Below are 9,855 nucleotides of genomic sequence, written 5' to 3'. Positions count from 1 at the left end.
TTATACTTGAACATCCTAGCAGCCAAGCTAGACAGGGCAATGCACTGGGTTGTTCACTTTCCTGTCACCTGACCAAGAGAAGCATGCTCCTTGATCTGAAGAGAAACCTCGAGTTCTATATAAGCATGTTCTGTATATGCATGGTAGATATGCTACTCCTAAGGATGTGTTTAAGTAAAGATGCTCCTTGATACTCCTAAAATCACAAATTAATGCAGGAAGATATCCTTGTTTTCTGTCTCTAAAAAAAATGAATTGGAGGGGAAAATTGTACCACTTCTGCTTCACTGTGATTTCTAAGAGAGAGGAGAATTGACCCTTTTAAAAATTCTTGAAGAAAAATAGCAGAAACCTGTTGGTAATTTCAGGGGCTGGCGATAACAATTTATTTATTTTATCCAAGTGCAGCTGGTTGCCAAGAGTGTGTGGACCATAATCATTGTTATCGTGTGTCTAGAGAGGCCTACACAGAGTTAGGCTGCCTAATGAGGGAGGATGCCCTCTAGTCGTGATTACCCAAAAAATGGCTGCCACCAAGTCCTTTGGATTCCACAATCCCCTGTAGGCTTGTGCCTGATGGATTCACTATAGGATGCTGGTGGAGCCCTAGTGGACTGCGGGAGCTTCCGCGATTCTTTTCTGGTTACTGGGCCTAGTGACACATTATTACCACCTGAGTTCTATGGATTCTATGTGAAGATAATGTATTTAATCAAAATCAGTTGAATGTTGGGCCCATGTGTAACCCTCGCTGCAAAGAGCCATGACCATGGTCTTCCTCGGCTGCAGGCAACCCCATGGACCAGCGGTTCTCAACCTTCCTAATGCCGCGACCCCTTAATCCAGTTCCTCATGTGGTGGTGACCCCCAACCATAAAATTATTTTCGTTGCTACTCTATAACTGTAATTTTGCTACTGTTATGAATTGTCATGTAAATATCTTTTTGTTTTCTGATGGTCTTAGGTGACCCCTGTGAAAGGGTCGTTCGACCCCCAAAAGGGTTGCGACCCGCAGGTTGAGAACCGCTGCCATGGACCCTGTGGGTCTCATCTCTGTGTCACTGCCTTTTTCCATCCCCTGCCCGCCCCTGCTCCACTTCAGCCATGGGAGCTCTGTCCTGCACAGGTGACATGCTCCTTCTCTTCTGTGCCTGTTGCCAGGGGAATGTCTCACAAGTTCTAGCCTCAGCCTTACCCCTCCCTGGAGGACTCTTTGGCAAGCCAACTTTAACCACTTCTCTACTTAGCTCTCAGTAAAAAGACCACAGTTTACGGCATTTGATTTACACTTTGATTCCTGTTTTTATTGTGCACCAATTAAAGGCAAAACCTGGACAGGAATTCCATCAGCAAGGAATTCACAGCAGTTGGGGAGATAAGACACAGGAGCAACTAATTCGGCCATTAAGAGCCGTAAGGTAGATTACAGAGCAAGGAAACTCCCAGAAGGCCCTGGAAAGACTTTCTGAAGGAGCCCGAAGCAGGTGGACACCCTTGCTCACTAGCATGCTGGGAATAGGATACAGATGAACCAAACCGCCCTCCCCCTCAGCACTCACCCTGCAGAAGGATGCCGCTGGCTGGAGGTTACCTCACCAGCTCGGCTCACCTCGGCGGGCTGCACAGTGTCATTCCCCATGTGTGTCCGGACGTGCCAATGGTAAGCACACTTTCTTAATAAGGGGTTAGAGTTGGATGTTGGAATTATGTGTTCTTAAAGGGAATTCCAACTGAGACAGGTTGGAAAGAAGAACCATGAATACTTCTGTGTTTGTATGTTTTTGTGGAGGTGAGTCTGTGCTTGTTGTGTATGACGTGTGTGTGTGTGTGTGGAGTAATAGGCTGAAAGAGGGTCTTATACTTCAGGCTAATGAGCCTGAACTTTATTTTGAAGTTCATCTGAGTGAAGTTTCTTATATACCTACTTATCTTTACTTCTTTGGTTAAAACAGGCAGAGAGGCTGGAGATAAGTCATGGGGGAGGTTTTGAAATTTTATATGTAAGAAATAATGAAACATAAAACGGTGACAGTAAAATCATGTGGTCAGATAGATGCAGGAGGCATTTTGGGGAGACAGTCAATGGAACTTCACTTCTGATTAGGTGGAAGGTAGTGTTTGAATCAAGGGTGAGGGTGGGGCAAGAGAAAGGGGGATGTCTGGGGTGATGTCAGGGCCTTTTGCCTGGTTTTGGGGTGATGTTTATGGTTGCAGACACTCAGCCAACCCCGTCCCCTTGTTCCCCTCCTTTCTTGCTGACAAAGCAATTCCTAGTCCCAAGAAATGAACCTTGATTGGTTTGGGCTAATCAAGCCTGTTCCTTTTTCTAGTGAATGATCTCAGAGTAGACATATGACCTAGGTCTGGTCAATGAGCTAAATAAAAGAGGAAGTCTGCTGGGGACTCGCTCACAAAATAACAGCTGAGGAGCTGGTCCCTTGCTGCCTTCGTTGAATGCTGTTCTGTGTGAATATGGTGCCTGGAGCAGTGGCCAGCATCTTTGGACCATGCAGGAGAGACCAAGAGAACCTGGGAGAGTTCTGATATTGTTGTACTCGGAACCAGCTGTGGAACCAGGTATCTTCAGACCTCTTGCTAAGTGAGATCATACGTGTCTGAGCTTTTAGTATTTTGTTGCTTGTAGCCAAACATAAATGATACGATGATTAATAAGAATTCGAGAAGGAGGAGGAAGAAGATGTGATTGTGGTAGTGCAGGTAGACGGAGAGAGAAATTGAGGAGTTTTGTCCAGGCTGTGACCTTTTGTGTCCCTGCATCGTCTCCTGACATGTATTCTGTCTCAGGGGCTCATGGAGGGGTGGGGCCCAAGATTGTTGAGGCACCTGAACACCTTCCCTGGCGCTCATCCTTGGTAGCCTGGCTTTCTCCACTTCTCAGGCCACACGGTAGCAGGGAAACGACCACCCAACAACACTTTTGGGTCAGGAGATCAAAATAAATACAGTCAGTTGGTCCCAGCCTCACATTCCTGGGTAGTCTGGCTTGATTTAATTAGCTGCCCAGGATTGTGGCATACAGTTTGCAAGAATGGCAGCTGTGTCTGTGGAACTCGGGGGAGGGAGCAGAGGGCGATCAAGAGGGGTCCTGATGAGCTGCCCAGACTCCCCAGAAATGCCCCCCCACTCTTATTGTTTATTTAGCTATTACCTCCCAATAACTCCTCACACATAACAGGATTCTTAATGAATAGCTACATATGACAAGTTATCTTACTGTTAAAATCATCATTCTAATACCAAAGGACTTTGACACAAAAATTGTATGTCCGTATTTTAGGACATGTGCTATGCTTTTCAACAGTAGTAAATATTACACTAACATTGTAAGAGGTATTTATTCTGCCTCCTTCCCCGATATAGGAAGGAGTAACATAGATGGAATAATCTGATATTACTTGCTATTTCCATGATTTACTTTCCTGTTCAAACATTTTCATTGAGGAAAATAATATAACTCAGCAGATACTTGCAACAATTCTTTCTAAAAACAGAGTGTATTTTGGAAAAATAAGCTTTGTTCGTCATAACTCTGATCGCATTATGCCTAGTGTATCTGAAAACTTAAGCTCTCAAAGGGCCCTTCAATTTAAGTAGGATTGAACACATTAGAGAAATGAAGAATTGGTAACTGGTAGATGCCAGTTAAGATGTTTCAATTAAACTGAATTTTAACTGAGGTCATACACATTTGTTTCTTATTGTATTTATTTCCTGGGTACATTTATTTTACGTTCCAACTTTTTGTAACTTTGAAATCAAAGGCAGAAAAGCATGTATGAAATGCCCGTTAGGCTTCCAACGAACCTCAAAGTGGAGCATGACCAGCAGGCCTTGCCACTGGTCCCCCTGGGACATGCACACCCCCAGGGGCTATGGAAGTTTCAAAGAATAGGGGCCAAAGGAACCAGGCTCCTCATCTGCTGCAGCATCAGTTTTGCTTCGTGTACAGTAATTAAAAACATTGCTTTTGTGTTAAAACACACAGGGGTAGATTATGGAGAGAATACAAAGAGAGCTTGATTGTTTAAAATAATATATACATATATATATATATGTATGGAGAGAATACAAAGAGAGCTTGATTGTTTAAAATAATATATACATATATACATATGTATATATGTATACATATATACATATGTATATATGTATACATATATACATATGTATATATGTATTGTTTTTTTTAATTTAAAACCTGCCTATTTAGGGCAGTCCTCTTTTGGCACTGCACGCTGGGGGTTGCTGGTGGGTCGGGGGTGTGGGGAGTTGGAGTGAAAGTCAAGGAGTCCAAGACAAATGGGTCATTTTTATTCCAGACCAAGTATTTCATTGGTGTGGCTTTTCTGTGGGGGATGTGCACGGTCCACATGAACACCAGTGAATATTTGCGTGAATATCCCTTGCCTGTGAAGGGCTCAGGATGATGGGACCAATCTGCTAATATTTTGTGGTGAATATGGACACGATGTTCTCACTGTTTGGGCTTTCAGTCATCAAGATAAATGCTGCTGCTTTTGTTTTTTTGCTTTCATGTTACAGTCATTCAGTATTAGAGCTAAAAGCAACTTGTGGCTCATCTAGTCTCTCTACAGAATACAGTCTGAAAATGAAAGAACTAAAATTACTAGGTGTTACTGAAGTTATTTAACTTATTTATTAGTAATTTATTAGTGAATTTAACAAATTAATTATTTATTAGGCTAGGAATCTGGTCTTTCTCTCAGTCTTAGTTCTTTTGAGATAATAGTAGTATAGATATAGGGAATGTTAAGGCTCATTAGCAGCCTTACTTGGCTAATTAGTTTCTTCACTATTGTATTTCATACCTGGAGCTTCATCCCAAACCTCTGGCAAACTACAGCCCACTCACAGCTGATTTTTTTTAAGGTTTTTTTTTTTATTGGGAAATTGGGGGGATGGGAACAGAGCTGGGGAATTGGGGGAAGGGGAACAGACAAGTTGCTGTCGTTTTGTTCTTCAGTCTGGTTGTGGAGGACGTTGCTTCACTGGCCCACGTTGGCACCATCATTGCACTCGTCCGGGCGAGGCAGATCAGTCGCCGGCTTCTGGAGGGCCGCTCACGGCGGCTGCTGGCCGCTCACGCTGACTGCTGGCTACATACGATAGCTCATGGCAACCCACTGCCACAGGGGCTGCAGCCTACACAGTTGCCAGCGACTCATGGCAGCCCAGCTCCAGGTTGAGCTGTTGTTCAGCATGTTAGCTGTGGAGGGCAGTGTCACTGGCCCTCATATGTGGGATCTAAACTGGGGCCCTCTGGCGTCCCAAGCCAGTTCTTAACCATCGCGCCACTCAGCTGGCCCTCACAGCTGATTTTTAGATAGCTCAGAAGCTGTGACTTGTTTAAGGGTTGTTAAAACAAAAAGCTGATTATGTAGCAAAGTTCATATGTGGCCCTCAAAGTCTAAAATATTTACTGTCTGATTCTTTACAGAAAAAGGTTGCTGACTTCTAAGTCACAGTGACTGTGGTTCAGTCCAAGTCCAGTCACAGCCTTGCTAACTGACCCCACTGTGGTTCTAGGAAGTAGCATGCTCAGCTCCCGATCGTGGATCACAGATGATCCAAACCAGTCATGACAATCCTGAGTTCATGTTTCTCAGCGTGTTTTCAGTTAAAAGTAGTCATGTGACTTAGTTCTGACCTATGAGGCCTAAGTGGAAGCCTTCTGATTGGGGGATGGGAAGTAGTTTGGGAAAGCTTTTCTGATGTGTTCATTTGGCAACGCCTGTCTGACTTCTTTGAATGTGATGTGATGGCTGGAGTTGCAGCAGCTCTCTTGTTGTCATGAGGGAAGGGCCAAGAGGATTGCAGTGCAGTCGGCCTCAACGTTACTGAACCACACCAGCAACTATCTATCTTAAGATGTCTTGCTGTGTGTAAGAAAATTAAACCCATGTTTACTTAAGCCACTGCAATTGCTTTATCTATTTCTTACAGTTAAATATTTTCCTACTGACAGAGCACTATTCAGCCTCAAAAATTCCAATTGCTTTCCTTTTTTTTTTTTGAAAATGTTTTCTGGTCAGCTAAGAATTACTGGACTTTTTCTGATCTGTGATTTTATTCAACATTGCCCCACCTCCTTATTACTTATTCTGACCTAGATTTAGCCTTTGTAATTAGTGTTAATTTTATGCATTTTAGATAAGCTATATAACCTTGGAAAATTCTTACCCCTTCAGTTTCCAGAATTTTAAAAAATTGAACAAATCATAGTACCTACCTCATAAGGTCCTTTTGGGTATTAAAAATTAATACATGTAAAACACTTAGCATGGTGTCTGGCACATAATTAGCACTTAAAAATGTGAGTAGTTGTCACTGTTTTTTTGTTGTCATAATTCTCTTGCTCTTTTTCCTCCCCTTCTTTTTTTCTCTAGGTCTTTAATAAAGGATAAGCATTTTAAGTTACATATGGAACCCTATCCATTTACTAATGGTACAATGGCAGTGGCCTTGGAAATATCAGGAAATATTTAGCAAAGGAGGAGAGGCTTTGACTTTTAAATTCAATGTTAGCAATAACCTGGAGAGTTCTCATTCCTGGTGTAATTTTAATTTGAATATCAATCATGGGCAGATCTGGAGTACAAAAGCCAGAAAAGGAAGCGTTTCCTTTTTTCAGGTTTCCAAAGTTAGCTGGGTAAACTGGACAGAAACAGTTAGGAAAGCACCTTAGGACCAGCTGAAGGCCTTTGTGATGCATAATGCGGCTTGTTGGTTTAAAAGGATTTGTTTGGCATGTTACCTGAGTGATATACATTTTGTGTAGGAGGTGTTTTTTTATACCAATTTATATTTCTCATAAAGAACCCTTGGGCTTTTGAGGAGGAAGGGAAGGGAATCTATTTAGTAAAATTAGGAAGGGGGGCGGGGAGTGCCTTTTTTTAAAATGATGCTTCACAAGGAAGAATATTTCTATTGCAATAAATTATTTTTTGATTGCCTCTATACCTCTTCCTGCTCCATATCCCCATTCTGAATCGCATCATTAAACAGTGCCCGATGTGAATATTAATGTGAGTCAGGAGAAGTCTGCCAGTCACATACAATGCATTCAAATGTTGGCTTTACATAATTATCCTCCCTTTTTCCCTGTGTTCTTTATGATGCCCGGTCTAGATTTTGCAGTGCTATCTAATAAATCTGCAGTGAAAATTTCTTTGTATTTGGATGACAGCCCGTAAGTGTTGGCAGCCTTATACCTAGGTGAAATTTGGCTCAAAAGAAAGCAAGCTATTGGCAAAAATGAAATTTTATTTTTCTTAAAGACACTATTCCCATTCCACTGTCTTTTACTTCTTCTTTTTTTTTAACACAGATGTTCCCTGCCACTAGATCATTGTTCTACATCTTTGATATGTACGGAAAGGTTAATAATATTGGCCACCTAATAACATCTTAGCACCTATGATTTGTTCAGAATAGGTACTGAATATTGAATGAAAAGCCTCGTAAATATTTCAGTCAGTCTGTGAAAATGTATAATTCCTTGTGAATGAAAATATTATTGTGGACCAATTGATATTGCTGATAGATTTGCTTGTTTTTTGTTTCCTGAATGTTGAAGTTTCTTAGGCCCCAAATAGAGATGATAAGACAGCTTCTGGCTCCGTTCAACAACTCTAACCCTTGCTATGAATAATTTACAATCTAATATACCAAAAGAACTTTAAAAAATCATATTTATATACCCTATTGATTATTTTCAAGGATTTGTGGGGAAAGAAATGATAATTTCTAAAATTATGTGGTTCAGCAAGTGTGGCCTGGACTTTCAAAAATGATAAACTTAATGCCCATTGCAGCTCAGTATAAGATAGTTTCTTAAATATATTTTGAGAATTATTATTATTTTTTTAAAAAGCAGCAGATCAACAGGAAACAATATGGACTTGCTAAGATGATTTGCTTTGATAGTAGGATTACAGGCCTGGTAGTGAGGGAAAGGTCAGTACCATCTATCTGGATTTCAAAAAGACATTTGTGGAATGATCTCATGATGTATTCATAAGAAAATAGAGAAATTGGGTCTAAGTCAGTAGTTTTGAAAGATTCATTTGAACATAAAGGATTTTTTTTAAAGAAAGATCATGAAGAACTGCAACATCCCTTCCCCCCTCCCCAGAAGAAACGAAAAAGACAGGGTTGACTTAGGGAGAGGGCAGAGCATCCCCCCTTTGCTCCCTACTCTCTGCAGCCCATGGAACTCACAACTCCCTTTGGAGAACAAATGGAAAACCACTGGCCTAGATGATAGCATTTTTGGTGAGTTCATAATTGATGGATGGCCATACCCAAGCATCAATATTATATTGATTACAATCTAGAATGCAGTCTCCAATTGAATGTCACAGAGATTCATTCTCTGTTTCTTATTTCCCATTTTATAAATCTCTTGGGTGGAAAAAGATGTTGGTGATGATCAAGCTCCTGAATATGAAGCTAGGGGAAATATTAATGTGTTGGGAGGCAAAATCAGACTCTAAACGGGCCTCAAAAGCATAGACTGACAAGGAAACTCAATAGGATGAAATTCAATGGGAGGAGATGTCACGCCCTACATTTAGGTTATTCAAACCAGTCATATATGTACAAGACAGCGGATATAATTTAGCAGCAATTATGGGAAAGATTTGTGGTTTCAGTTGCTTTTAAAGTGAATACTAGTTAAGAGTATTTAAAGGGTAATATCTAGGGTAGGGCAACACATGGTCTCATATTCTTTGGTCAGAACCAAGCTGAACTGTGGTGTTTAGTGTGGTAATAACAAATTGTTCAGCACTCGCTTTGTGTCAGACATAGCATTTTGTTCTTGACCTATACTTTACATGGACTGTTATCCCTAGATTTCTGACCATGTGGTTTCTTTTTGAGGGGTTCCATCAAAAATCTCCTGTTTGTACCTCTTCTCCTCACAGGGCTGAGGAAATGAAGAAGGTTTCCTGACTGCCATTTTAACCACCAGCAGTGACAGGCTCTGACAGAGCTAAGCCCAGTTCCAGTCCATTGAAAAGTTTTCAATGAGTCATGGCCCCTTGGTTTTCTTAAGACAAAATATTCTAGTTTTTCACCTGTTCATTATAAAAAATGAGTCAAAGGACCAGGACAATTCAGACCGCAGGCTTCACGCATGTCCTGTGACAACAGACTGGTTTGGACTTGGTTCACTTCCAACCTTGTACTGAGTAATAAAATTTGAATGTATGTGTGTAAACGAATAATGATCTTTTAAAAATAATAATCCTTAAAAATAATATTCTTTCTAAATTGATGCTATGGAGGATAGTAGGTCAGTTTCAGAGCCTTACAACTTAAAATTTTCAGAGTACTTAATTCTAATTAAAATGTCTTGTGTTTGTTAATATAAGTCCTTGCTTCCTTCCCTCCCGCCTTTCCACATTTTTCCCTTCCCCTCATCATCTCGTCCCTCCTCCTTCCTTCCTTGAATGCATATCAAGCACTTTCTACGCCACAGGTACCGTAGAACAAAAACAAGAAAACAGTGTTCATATGGAACCCTTGGATGAAGAGGTAAGTTGAATGAAATGACAGAAATACAGGCAGTTTTAATTTTTGTTTGCGCTCTTAAAAGAGACAGTCTTATTGAATGCCTAAGGCTCAATGACGTTTCTTCCAAAATACACCAAATATAGCATTTTTGAGACAAAGTGTCTACTTCTTTATTTTTAAACAGTAGTCATTATTATAGATAAACTTTCACTAGGGTGACATACTACTTGCTTTGAAAAGATGAAAAATTCCTGCCGGCACCTCCTGCTATCACTTTCTCTTTGTGAGGCTTC

Source organism: Hipposideros armiger, unplaced genomic scaffold (assembly GCF_001890085.2).
Source record: "Hipposideros armiger isolate ML-2016 unplaced genomic scaffold, ASM189008v1 scaffold_41, whole genome shotgun sequence".
NCBI lineage: Eukaryota > Metazoa > Chordata > Mammalia > Chiroptera > Hipposideridae > Hipposideros > Hipposideros armiger.
Note: the sequence above shows the minus strand (reverse complement) of the source record.